The following is a 13,813-nucleotide window of genomic DNA, read 5'->3' on the forward strand; positions in this document are numbered from 1 at the left end:
AGCACCTTTATGGCTGTTATTTTGAACTCTCTGTTAGGTAAATCACTTATCTCCATCTCATTAAAATTAGTTTCTTGAGATTTATCTTGTTCTTTTATTTGTAACATTCCAGGGAGACACTGGAAGATAGGCATTTTTGCCTACTTCCTGTGCATCAAGCCTAAATGTATAGCTATGGAGGAAGGGTGTTCCTGCACCCATTTTAAGACTGCTTTTTTAATTGCTCTAGTCCTGTGGGACTCATGAGTGCAAGCCCATTGGCTAGCAAAGCTAGTGATCTGGGTGCTAATCCCTCAGATGGCAGCTACAAAATTCTCAACACCAGATTTGTGTACCAGCTCTTTTTAGAGAGACTCTAGCAACCTGATTTTACCACTGGAGTAAACTGGAAGGACAAGGTGGGTGAAGTGGCTGCTGGCTACTTCCCCTGGGTTCTATGGAGGATTGCAGTTAGCTCCTGGATGCATATATCTAAATTTCCAAACTTACAGAATGAATTTTTAGATTATATTTTGGTCATTATTTGTTATTAGTTGTTCTATTTTTTTTTTTTTTTAATTCATGAGAGACACACAGAGAGAGGCAGAGATATAGGCAGAAGAAGAGGGAGAAGCAGGCCCCCTCCTGGGACCCCAATGTGGGACTCAATGCCAGGAATCCAGGATCATGATCTAGGCCAAAGGCATATGCTCAACCACTGAGCCACCCAGGTGCCCCAGTTATCAGTTGTTCTTAACAAACTATCCTAGAACTTTGTGACATAGGACAATAATGGTTCATTATTTCTCAGGGTTCTATGAGTTAGGAATTGGAGTGTGACTTAACTGGCCAGTTGTCTGCTTCATTTGGAATAGGCTGGATCATTCACTAGGTTGCATTTAGCTTGTAGCTTTTCTGCCAGGGTGGTCAAAGGAGGATTTACTCATGTATCTGGTGCGTTGATGCTGCCCATATCATCTCAATCTCACCACAAAGTGTTTTCTCATTTGGTAGTCTAGTGTGAGCTTTTTTACATCATAGCAGTTAGCTTCTCCAGAAAGCTCCAAAGTGGAAGCTACTAGGCTTCTTAACTACTACCTATGGAATGAGAACACTTACACATGTACATTCTATTGGCCAGAGATAATAGGCCAGCCAAGCTCATCATTAAGAGGAGAAACAGACTCCACTCCTTGAAAGAGGAGCAGCATGAGTGTATAGTGGAAGAAATGATAGTAGTCATTTTTGGAAAGTAGAGCATAAATATGTATCTATATTTATTTATACTTATATATAAATATATATTAATTGAAATATTGACACAATGTTACATTAGTTTCAGGTGTATAACATAGTGATTCAATGAGTCTATACATTATATCTCGCTCTGCACAAGTATGGGTACCATCTGTGTTGGGTGTTTTTTTAAAACAGTTTTACTGATATATTAAGCCTACCTTGTCAGAGTTTATTTTGGGCATTTATGAACTTTGAATAAAAAAATATGAGATGGAGCAAGCATGGGACATATACACATACATATATACATTTTTAAATTTCTGCATCCTAAAAGATCAGTGTTTTCTCCTCTTTAACAGTAAGGATTATATGTCTCACCCTATTTACCTTTTTGCCTTGTCTACCAAGAAGCTCAGAGCTAAACTGAATTATATTAACCTTATTTGCTTCTTCTTTTGATTCATGGTTTTGATATTCTCCTTTATTTTACTTAACTGTTTTTGCCAATATTTTATTTGAGTATTTTGGGGAATAGCTATATACAAAATTCTAAAAATGAACCAAACAGACATGCAGACTTCTCACATCTACTGAATAGTATAAAGAACTCTGCCTTCAGAATTAAGTGATAGAGTTTCACATCCTCACTATTGCCACCTGTCTTACTTTCCTTATTAGTAAATTCGTTTTTATAAGTATTAACTGGATCATAGAAGTGCTAAATAAGTTGTAGCTATTGAAAATGGATCTTTACACAAATGTGTGAATGTAAAACTGGTGAAATGTGAGTAAGGTTGATGGATTGTATCAATGTCAATATCTTGGGAATGGTATCTTACCACACCATACAAGCTGCTACTGTGGGGAAAAACTAGGTGAGAGGTACACGAGATCTCTCCATATTATTTCTTACAATTGCATGTGAATCTATAATTATCGCAAAATAAAAAGTAAAAAAAGAAAAAGTTATGAGTATTGCTTCTATACTATCCAAGCAAAATTATTATTCTTTTTTTTAATATGGAAGTTATGCTGACTTTGGATGTACCTCTTTATAAGGTTATTGAATGCAATTGAGTATTATCAAATGTGTTGAAATATGCTATCTAATGTGTTGAAATATGCATCAACCAGTTGGTTGTCAACTATGAAACTTTTCCTTAATATACTCAGTGACTTTATTTTTCCTGCTAAGAATCATTGAAGAAATAGAAGAAGTTTGCAATGTTATTGTAAATCTAGAATTTAAAGGAGATCAATAAGCCTATACATTATTTCTTTTAAAAAATTATAAAAGAATCTAAAGCTCAGGATGTCAGGAGGAACTGGGATATGCTGATGCTGATCACAGAAGAAATTCAGTTGGATTGGAATTTGACATGTGGAAATGTAATTATAAACTGTATATTCCTCTACTGAATGTGAAGCAGCTTTCCCTTATACCATTATCTCCTTGCTACCATTTGAAACATTCAGGAAATGTTTACTTAAAATAAATAAAGAGTAAATTCATTGAATGTAGTTGGAGAAAAATTAAGTGCTTAAATGTATTTTAATTGGTAACATGCTATTTTCCTGTGTCTGTAGAGCTCAGAACTTGTTCTTCAGTGGTAAAATATTGTCAGACTAAAATCTTTCTTCCAATGTTCATAGTTCCTCAAGTATTAGCAAACCTATGGCCTGGAAAGTACCGCCCAGATGCCACACATGATTCAGTTACTAACTTCCTGTTTATTTGGAAAAGTCATTTAATCTCTGTTAATTAAAAGGATTTTATGGATTTAGACTTTCCCTAGTCCAACTCAAGGAGATTAGAATTGACATCTCTAAGTTTCCTTTTATCTCAGATGTTCAGTTATTTTCCATTTAAACATCCATTTAAACATCCATCAATCTACCTATATGTGGAAATTTTCCTTTTATGTTTCATAGAATCATAGAAAATAGTAGTTAAAGGTAGACTAAAATTCCTTTTTTTTTTTTTAAGATTTTATTTATTTACTCATGAGAAACACAGAGACAGAGGCAGAAACAGAGGCAGAGGGAGAAACAGGTTCCCTCTGGGGAGCCTGATGTAGGACTTGATCCCAGGACCCCAGGATCATGACCTGAGCCAAAGTCAGATGCCTGACCACTGAGCCACCCAGGTGCTCCAGCTCCTTGTTTCTATATATTCTTTGCTCTCCCGTTCCTCAATTCTCTGGAAATATATCAGCTCTGAACTATTTCTGGACATTTACTACAATCTGGTAAGAACCCAGAACATACCTTTTTTGGTAAGACGGAGTTTCAAAATTTAACTAAATTATTCATTGTTTTTATCACAAAACACTTCCACAGCAAATTTTACCAACTCATAAGAAGAGACACATCTGGAAAGAACAACAGCAAAAAAGTCTAATAAAATCTGTACATGTGAGGTCAAAGCAGGAAAAAGGAGGAGGGAGGAAGTTGTTTTAGACCATCTAAACTAAGAATAGTCCTGCTCTGAGCTCTGAGCTTTCTATCCACCAGTAGCTATTATATTATAGTTTAGAGATACCTACTTCTCTTGTTTGATGTAGAGATAGAAAGTTGAAAGAATGGAAGAATGGATTAGCAAACACTAAAGCAGACCAGTTTCTCTGTGACCAAAGCAAAAAGAACTCTGAAAGAAGGAACACTAGGTACAGAATGTAGGACTCTGATCACATTATTTCCCATGGCTCATGAGTACTTGGAATTTGTCTCTTCCCAGGTATCTCCAGAACATGTTTTCTTGTTTCTTGATTAGCTTAAACACCTACCTTTCTGTCTTAATGTCAATTTTTCTATCTTCTTTCTGTTTAGTCAGTTTCCAAATTCATTATTTTTGGGATTATTTGGGATTACTTTTCTTTATCAAAAGTCACCGTAGTATTCTGTGAAACACTATTGTTCCAATGAGTGTTGTTATATGAAACAATGCTTTTGCCATCCTAATCTCTTAGCCTTGTGATGATAATGACATATTAATTATGGAAAAGCCAAGATGATTTCAGGCAAAAATAATGGCTTTTCAAATTCTCATGAATATTGGATCACTTTCTTATTAGCATAGGCATCTTGCCAAGATTTTTGAATGCTTATAATTTGGATGGCAAGTGTCCTGGGAAGGGATCATATTTGCTTGTATGCTCTGCTTGGCATTTGGCCTATTTTCAGAAATTCATGGACATTAACCCCAAAGTAACATAATCATGTTTATCAAATAACCCCCAATAATTGGGTCTTACAGATTCAATGTTATGTAGGGGTATGTTTTTAAAATAACCTTGCACTTAAGGCAAAGGCAAGTTTTATTTATTTAAACTTATTCATTCATGTAACAAATATTTATTGAGCACCTAATATGTATGAGGCACAATTTTAGTAAAGACAGAGAAGGTTTTACTTTCATTGATCTTTTATTTTATTTGCGGAAGAAGGAAAATAAATATGTGAACCAATAAATGAGCACAATAATTCAGACATCGAGGATATGTCTAAGACTTTCAACTATATTACTGTGTCAGAGATTATTGGAGAGAGAGACAATTAGAGGAGGCTTTTGGAGGAGGTGACATTTGAGCAGAGAATTAAATGTTAAACAGGAGCCAGCCATGCAAAAAATCTTGGGAGAAGTATTCCAGCTAGAGAGAACAGCAAATATAAAGGCCTTGCTGCTGTAATGAACTTGCGATGCACCAGGGAGAGAGAAAAGGCCAATATGACTGGATATAGTGAGTGTGTTAGGGAAGGAGAAAGATAGTTGAAGATGAGGTAGGATAAGTATGCAGGGGCAATTTAGCAGGGCCAATTTAGACCTTGGTTAGGAGTTTGGGATTTCTCCTAAGTGTAACAGATAACCAAAAGGGGATATTAGGCCAAGGTGACATAACCAGATTTATGCTTTAAACTCCTTACTTTTGCTTGTGGGTCTGTCCAGTGTCAATTTTTAGTGACTAAAGGGGCACTTTTGTATGCAGAAGAGCATGTTTATACTAGTTTGATTTTTAAATTAATGTTTGTTAATGTTAGATATTTTTAAACAAGTGTTTAGAGACACAAGCAGAGGGAGAAGCAAGCTCCACGTAGGGAGTCTGATGCAGGACTCAATCGCGCCCTGGGCCGAAGGCAGGCGCTAAACCGCTGAGCCACCCAGGGATCCCCTTAAACCATATCTTGACTTATATATACTAAACTCATAAACATAATTAGTCCAGTGATCTTAAACATGTCAGTACCACTTACTGTCAAATTCTCTTGAACCTTTCTACCAAAAATCAGAAGTCAGTTATCAACCCTTTACACATTTGAAACTGGAATCACAGAGTTAATCTGTTCTTAAATGGTTCTTAAATATGGTATAAATTTTCTAAAGATGACAAATACTTGACACCAAACACTCAGATTGTCTTAGTTCCTAACTTAACCAGAAAGTATGAACACCATGGGTTTCAATGACTCTATGATCTTTTTAATTTTATCTGTCCCAGGATTGAAAAATCCCTTACTTGCTAAAGGAACAGTGATATCATCTCAAGTGGGTTGAGGTTAGGTTATGTTTTCACATGGAGCTGCAGAGTCAATAATTTATGATCAAATGTGGTCACATCGGGGCACCTGGGTGGCTCAGTTGGTTGAGCATCCAATTCTTGATTTCAGCTCAGGTCATGATCTCAGTGTCCTGGAATTGAGCCCTGCACTGGGCTCTGCACTGAGTGTGGAGTCTTCCTCAGATTCTCTCTCTCCCTCCCCCTCTGTACCTCCCCCTCCCCTCAGGTGCGCTCTCTCTCTCTCTCTTTCTCAAATAAATAAATAAGTCTTTAAGCAACAAACAAATAAACAAACAATATGGTCACATATTCAGAGAGCTGTAACTAATGAATCCTGAACATATATATATATATATATATATATAGAGAGAGAGAGAGAGAGAGAGAGATTATAATCACATTTACTGTACACAATTTTTAAAAATTTTATTTATTTATTCCTGAGAGATACAGAGAGAGGCAGAGACATAGGAAGAGGGAGTCTCCCTGCAGGGAACCTGGTATGGAACTTGATTCCAGGACCCCAGATCATGACTGGAGCAGAAGGCAGATGCTCAACCACTGAGCCACCCAGGCATCCCAGCTACTGCATACAATTATTATGAGGATCATATGCAAGACTATATGTAAAATACTTAGGACAGTGTCTGGCCTACATTAAGAGCTCAAAAAGATTATATTTGCCATTATTTTCAGTTACACTGCTTTCAAGTTTTACCGTCATATATCCAGGCATTTTTTGGTCTCTATTAACCTGAATTTGATAAATTTCATGATATGCAGTGCTAGATGTGCATTAAATCAAAGGTCCCTTTTTAACAAGCATGGTGAACAAGGATGCCTAGGTGGTTCAGTAGGTTAAGCAACCTGCTCTTGATTTTGGCTCAGGTCATGATCTCAGGGTCATAAGATTGAGCCTGGCATCAGGCTCTATGTACTAAGTGGGGAGTCTGCATCTTTTTCTCTACCTCCCTTTGCCCCTCCTCCCACTCGTGCTCTCTCTCTGTCAAATAAAGAAATAAGTCTATAATAAAAAACAACAACAAAACAAGCACAGCAAATCAGTTAGCACTGTGGTAATGGATTCGAGGGTGAGGCGTGTCTCCAGGTTGAGTCTGGCAGACCTACCGTGGTGTTTCAACAGTAAGCTGATGGACAGTAGTTCAAATAAGTGGTAAGTCTGGGGGGTGAGAGTATTGTGGCCAGTGTCATAGGCTGTAGGAAGGTGGCCCTAGGGGTAGTTGGAAGTCTGTGGTAGGGAATCAGAAGCTCTAAATGTACAGAATGACAAATGTCAGGCAAGTAGTAAGCATCAGAAAAGGTTTTCAAGGCAGTAGTCTGTAGCTCTGAGGAAGTTCTAGGGTTCAGGTGGGAAGGAGGATAAAGAAGCCAATGAGGGCCAGAGCTCATTCCGAGAGGGATTTGGGTCCTATGCAGGTGACCAAGGTAACTAGGTTGAAGTCCAGGAATGAGAAGAGAATATTGTTGAGCGCCCACTGTCACTATACTTATGCTGCCATTTTTCTATATTTTCTGTGTTATCTCATTTCTCTCCTTAAGGACTCAGGAAATAATTCTTACTGCCAGTGTTTTATAGGTGACAAAGGAATGATTAAGTAAACATTTCCAAGGTCATACATCCAGTAAGTGGTAGAACCGAGTTAAACCCAAGCCTTCTTATTTCAAAGGTCATGATCTTTCTATGACAGTACAGTGCCACAGAGGTGCCTTGATGTTACTCAGAGCATTGGCCTGGATACTCTTAAATCCTCCTGCCCTGTGTCATGGTTCATCCTGAAATGAGGATGCATGGAGACTGCAGAAGCGACCTGGGGTAGGATCACAGCATTGGGAGAGGAGGTTAACACAAGGTGGGACACAGTGGAGCCTAAGCAGCAGCTGAAGCTTGACACCTTGCTCTGTCCTTGGCCTGGCTACTCTGCACTAAAGAGGACTCTGGTTCTCTAGTGGAAGAAGGGAAAGAAAGTTAAGCGAAATGACCTATGGCAGTGATTCTTAACCTCTGAATGTGATAAAAGTTATGAAGAAAAAAAAGTTATGAAGAGCTTTCCTAGAAAATATGTACCTGGCCCACGTTTAGTTTCAGAGGGTTCGCAGAGCTCTCGAAGCTACTCAAGGATTTGGTTGCTAGTCCAGAAGATCCTTTAGATGAAGGAAGGCTTTAGACCAAGGATGCAAAGCTTTTCCAGAAGTGTTTCCTTAAAGGAGCACTGGTATTACTGGAAGATGATGGTGCTGCTGCTCACAGTGACAGTCATTTGGAGTTTAATAAAATGCCAGCCTCCATTTTACTTAATTCTTTCCTAAATCTCACAACCCTATAATGTAGATGTTATCATTAACATCGTTTACATAGATGCAGAAAGGACTCACAGAGGCTCAATGACATGCTCAAGGTTACAGAGGTAGTAAGTGGAAATGTGCTCAATAAAGTTCAATAATTTCACGCCTTAAGAAATACATGTGAGTTTTTGATTTGGTACAGTTGGGAAGTGGGGATAACGTTTAACATATGTCTTACAAAAACCCATGATATTAGGTTTTTGGGCAATTGCTTGGGAGTGACAAATGTCGCCTACCACGTTTTAAAAAGCTGTAGCACCAATCCCAGTTGCTCAGGTTTCTCTTCAAGTGTCTATACATCACAGAAGTTTAACCAAGTTCTATAAAGGAATTTGCTAGTGAAAAATACCTTCCGAAATGAGAAGCACTCATTAGCCAGGTAATACTTCTCTTCATTTGCAAATTATAAAATTAATACTTAGTATTTTAGATAGTGCTTTTTTTTTTTTCCTTGAAAGGACTTTACAGCTACTAGCCAGCTAAGCTTCACCACATCCCCTGGGGTCAGCCAATAAGAATTTCTCCATTCCCATTCTGTAGGTCACTCTTAGGGTCCTGTGGTGCCAGGACCATCAGATGGAGCCAGCTTGGCTGGTCTGTGTACTTCCAGACAGTATTCACGCAGAGAGAGTGGTAAATCTATCTGCAAAAGAAGGCCAGGCCTTTGTGGGAGAACACACAAAGCAACAAAGGAACTTGTTGAAAGAAACAACATTACAAACAAATCCACAGCTCCCTGGGGCAGCTGTGAGTACTTACTTACAAGGCTGTTACTAAATATTTTCCTGACAGGACAGAAAACAACTTGCCCAACTTTGCATGTGTCTCTTTGGAGAGCGCCAGAGGTGGTTATCCGAAAAATCATTCAGTGGTTTCAAATCTTTCTTCCTCCTAGTATAATCATCTAGAGGGAAAAATTGTATCCTTCTGTGTTCTGATTCATTCACTTTGGTGCTGCTTTGCAGATTTCTTTATGAAGCTGTTGGGAGTGTTCTCTCTTTTTCTCTCCTTATAAAACATAGCAAAGCAAAACAAAACAAAAACATACATGAAAAAAAAAAAAAAAAAAGTTAGTTGGCTCACTACCGTACTAGTTTCCCCATGTATTACAAGACCTTGAAGCTCAAACCTAAGAACACAAGAGTTATAGGCATGTTGCAGGACTGTCTGATGCACAGGATGGTAAATAATAAATAATCTTTATTTTTTGAAGGGAAACAATTTAAGCATCTTTGCCTACAAACTCAAAGGCAAAACTCTTCTGGACTTTTGTGAGTTGTTGCCAGTCCTTGGTTATGTTACTACCTCATAATTCAGAGATTCCTGAAAGGAGTTAAACAATTTTAAGGCCACCATAAATTTTATTATTATTTCCTGGGATGTATTACTTGGGTTCTCAGGGTGATCATTAAATTTGTATCCTCTTTGAATCATTCTGAGTAAGGATTTGTCTCCAAAAATGTTGATTATGCTTTGTTAAGGCTTTAAAAGGAAAATTGGTGTTATGGGCTAATGACTAAGAAAAATTATTTTTGAGAATAACATGGGATTATTTTTAAGGTGTGATTTTCTGTGTTTAAAAACCCCAGAAACCTGGAAGCACAACTGGCCAGCTTATAAAAATACAAAGAGGGTTATATTTTTGCTTCCCGAGAATCTTTTTTTTGGGGGTGGGGGGTAGAGGAATTAAAAAGAGAAGGAAAAAAGGTGTGTGAGGGGGAGAAGACAAAGGGAGAAGGATCTCCCACTGATGTGAAATACCTGATTGCCCTTTCCCCAAGGTGTCTCACACAAAGTACCTATTATTAGAGTCAAAGTGTAGTGGTATCACACTGAATTACAGGATTATAGGCCTCTGAGCTGGACAATTCATGTTAGAAAATTAGCTTCCTGCCTTCCTGCTATAAGTTTTTAATCCATGTGGAGTTAATACCAACAGATTTTTTTTTTTTTTTTGGAAGCAAGTGCTCATGAAATGGAGAAAGAAGTGAAAGTATTTGCTTATAGCAGGGAATTCATACAACAAATGAACCAAAGTAGGCAGTTATAGCAACTTAAAGCTTTTTTCAGGAGTGTGTCACCAGTAGGGACACATAGCAGGTATGGCCTACAGTCCTTTTCAGCATGATTTTACAAAATGTGCTTGCCTGCTCATATCATCAGAGAGGTTTTTCTCTAATTTTTCCAACTCCTTTGGTATCTTCCTCAGCATCATCCTTTTAAAAGTCACGATAGGGGATCCCTGGGTGGCGCAGCGGTTTGGCGCCTGCCTTTGGCCCGGGGCGCGATCCTGGAGACCCGGGATCGAATCCCACATTGGGCTCCCGGTGCATGGAGCCTGCTTCTCCCTCTGCCTGTGTCTCTGCGCCTCTCTCTCTCTGTGACTATCATAAATAAATAAAAATAAAAAAAAATAAAAAAATAAAAATAAAAGTCATGATAGGGTGTTTAGGTTCCTGGATAACATATTGATTATGTCACCAATCCTGGACACCTCCCCAATTTTTGTAGAGCCCTTTAAAAACAGAATAGCATTTTGAAAGTATCTCTGTGTTGGAAAAAGTTGACTATTTAAAAAAAATGCTGAGAACATTGTGGTGAAGAAGAATCCTGTTAGTCTGCTGGTGCTGTTATGGGCAGGGGAGTTGCTTTTGTCTCTCAGTTGGACAGCATGCAGGCTGATGAAAAGAGATGGTCCTCAGAGATAGAAATTCTAGGGGACTTTTCCTAAGGTGGTGATGTAACAAGCTGAACAGAACATCCATTATGGTGGTATCATAATGCTGTCCATAATTTGTCATTGTGAAATCAATATTAAAATATGCAAAAGTGGTTTTGATGGAATTTATTTAAATGACCCTGTTATAATGTGAAAAAAGAAGGTACAAAATAGTGAGGCGTGCAAGATTTCCAGATATCAAGAAAGGACCATCCTCTGTTGGTGTCACACAGGAGTACTCGACTGTCATTGGAAATGTCAACTCCCATCTTTGGAAAAAGTGGGTGGGACAGTTCGCAGTCGTGGTGGCCCCTACCTAAACTCTGGTGTCCACTTATCTGCATTGGTATTTCTGGAGTGGCTGTGGAGTCTACGAACCATCTCTTCTTTGTAAGGACTCTCCTCCTTCTCTGTGAGAGTGGTCCATTAGGCCTGAGCAACCATGTTTCATCACAACATGGTTCTCTAGAGAAAGTTATTTTGGTTAGAGTTGGATACCTAATCCACAGTTGGCCCTGTAAGGTTTTTGTACCTGGAATTTGGGATTCAGGAATAGGTAACCAAGAAGGAGGCTGTATTCCCAGGTTTCATGCCTGCCCTTTGTTTCCTGGCATTGTGGAAGCTGGCTGCATCTCTGCCTCTGAGTCTCTGAGACACTAATGTACCTTTCTAATAAACCTCTCTTCCATCTTATCCTAGTATAACTTGGTTTCTGTTACTTAGAACAAAAGAGACTTACTAATACGTTTTGAGCTTCAAACCAATGGCATAAGAATAATGTTCCTCAAAAATCACAAGAATTGATATTTCAGAGTAGTTAAAGGATTTAGGTGAAATAGATGTGATCTTCAAGTTTGGTATTTTAAGGGTATCTTGAATCTGTAGTAAAACTTCACAACTCAGCCTCACCTGTTGAGTTCCCAGAATCTTTATTTAGATAAGGGACTAATCTGAGGTCAGTTCCTTGGGACTTGGTTGACCTGGAAATCTCTTCAAAGCCGAACTAGCATAGTGTTTAAAGGCCAAAGACTGAGACACTCCAAAAGGTACAGAATTAAAATAAGTTTTTTTCAGAAGTACCCTCTTCTCCTCCTTCACTCCTCCATCCCTTTGCCCTCAAACACACATATATTTAAAGATATTTGGAGCTTAGATGTGCCTTTGAATTTCTGCCTGATGTTGTAATTCATATCCTGAGATAACTGGCTGGGAGCTTTGGGAATATTATGCAGGAATGGCTAGGCTATTTGATTTTATCTTTAGACTCTTAAATTCTATTTGCAAATCAATTTCAAAGAGGTTTGATTTGAGGAGGTAACATGGGAGAGATAATGTCCATATGAAAAATTCAGCTAAAATGTATCACCATGTCCTCACTGAAGACCATTTGCTGCTCATGGAGAAACAGTATGTTACAAAGAAAGCGAATTGACAATGAATCCCACTCATGAATTGATTGGAAAATATTATTTGTTCCTAGAAAACAGGGAGCTCTGATTATAAAAGAAAGGGCTTCTTGAGCTTCTCTCCTTCTTATTGGTTGCTTCAGTGCTGAATTTAATAAGGCACAAACAACTAGGAAGAGAATAGGGAGTGACAGGCATAGAGCCGTAAGTGTAATATACAGCGAGAGAGGGGAATTCATCACGCAGGAACACTTTCTTGGTAGAGAGAGAAAGCATTGCTGTGTAAAATGGGATAGTTTTGAAGGAATTCCAAGTCTTTATTTTTGGCCATTCAACTGTAGACTAGGGTTTCACAGGACTCATGTTAGGTTTAGAGGTTATGAAATACTGTTTTCCAAATGGAAATATATGACTTGTAATCTCAAAGAAAAAGAAAGTGAAGAAAAAGGAATGCTGCTGACCAAGGCATCAATAATCCTGTTACTCTGAGATCTGTAATGATCACCCGAGGGCAATAGCTCATTCTCCTGCTGACTTTCCAACCCTCTTTATGTTTTTATTTGAAAACCTTCAATTCTATTAAAATATGTCATAACAAGCTATGTCCTAGTATATACATAGATTTGTCATTGAGAAAGGTCATATTAAATACGACTTTTAAACTACTTCTACCATTGTTTGCATTTTTCTACCTCTCTACATCTAAAGATTATCAGCTATCCACTAACAATCTTTCTGTTTTAGTTAGGAGAGGCTAGATTTTGCTGCAGTAACAAATCAATCTCTAAATCTCAGTGGTGTTACACAAAGGAAGGTTTATTTCTTGCTCATGGTACATGTTCAACACAGGTTGTCAGGGGGCTTTGCTTATTGTAGCTATTCAGGGACCCAAGTTGATGGAGCCACCAGCATCCTTTGTTTGTGCCAGCCAAAATATGTTACCTTCTTAAGGAAGAGAGACTGGAGAATTAAACATGGATTTTTCCCTGATTTGACCCTGAAAAGAAATACATTGGGGGTACCTGGGGGACTCAGTCTGTTGAGCACTGGACTCTTCATTTTGGCTCAGGTCAAGATCTCAGGGTTGGGGGATGGAGCCCTGCGTTGGTCTCCTGGCTCATCAGGGAGTCTGCTTCTCTTCCTCTCCCCCTGCCCTCCCCCCTCTTATGTGTGCTGTCTCTCTGAAATAAATCTTAAAACAAAAATACATTACTATTTCTCACACCCCATTTGGGTACAGCTGGTCACATCGTTCTGCCCAAACACAAGGAGATGTGCAGGCATCTCTGTGTCCAGGACAACTGGATGAAACAGGTAGCATCTACAGTAACATCTACCACTGTTAAACTTTCTTAACACTTTGTTCCTCCATAAAGCCTACCCTGATCAATTCAGGTTACAGCAATAACCTGTCCTTTTGAAGATCTGTTAACACTGGTGTATACCATTCATTTGGCCCTTAGCTTTCACTTTCTTTGATTTGTTAATGTACTATTGAGGTATATAAGTGAATATGAGTAAATATTGGCATCTTTATGATAAGTCTCCCA

General features: G+C 38.4%; 1 protein-coding gene and 1 long non-coding RNA gene across 16 annotated transcripts in view; one reads left to right on the top strand and one right to left on the bottom strand.

Moving 5' to 3' along the window:
• Positions 1–13,813, top strand: part of FHIT (fragile histidine triad diadenosine triphosphatase) — a 1,383,460-nt gene that overhangs the window by 310,698 nt on the left and 1,058,949 nt on the right. The window lies entirely within an intron of this gene.
• LOC144289817 (uncharacterized) lies at positions 6,708–10,865 on the bottom strand. The gene is made up of 3 exons (XR_013357795.1): positions 10,286–10,865; positions 8,898–9,146; positions 6,708–8,781 (listed from the first exon to the last, which is right to left on the bottom strand). It is a non-coding gene; the product is annotated as an uncharacterized LOC144289817 (long non-coding RNA).

This window comes from Canis aureus, chromosome 19 (assembly GCF_053574225.1).
Source record: "Canis aureus isolate CA01 chromosome 19, VMU_Caureus_v.1.0, whole genome shotgun sequence".
Classification (NCBI taxonomy): Eukaryota; Metazoa; Chordata; class Mammalia; order Carnivora; family Canidae; genus Canis; species Canis aureus.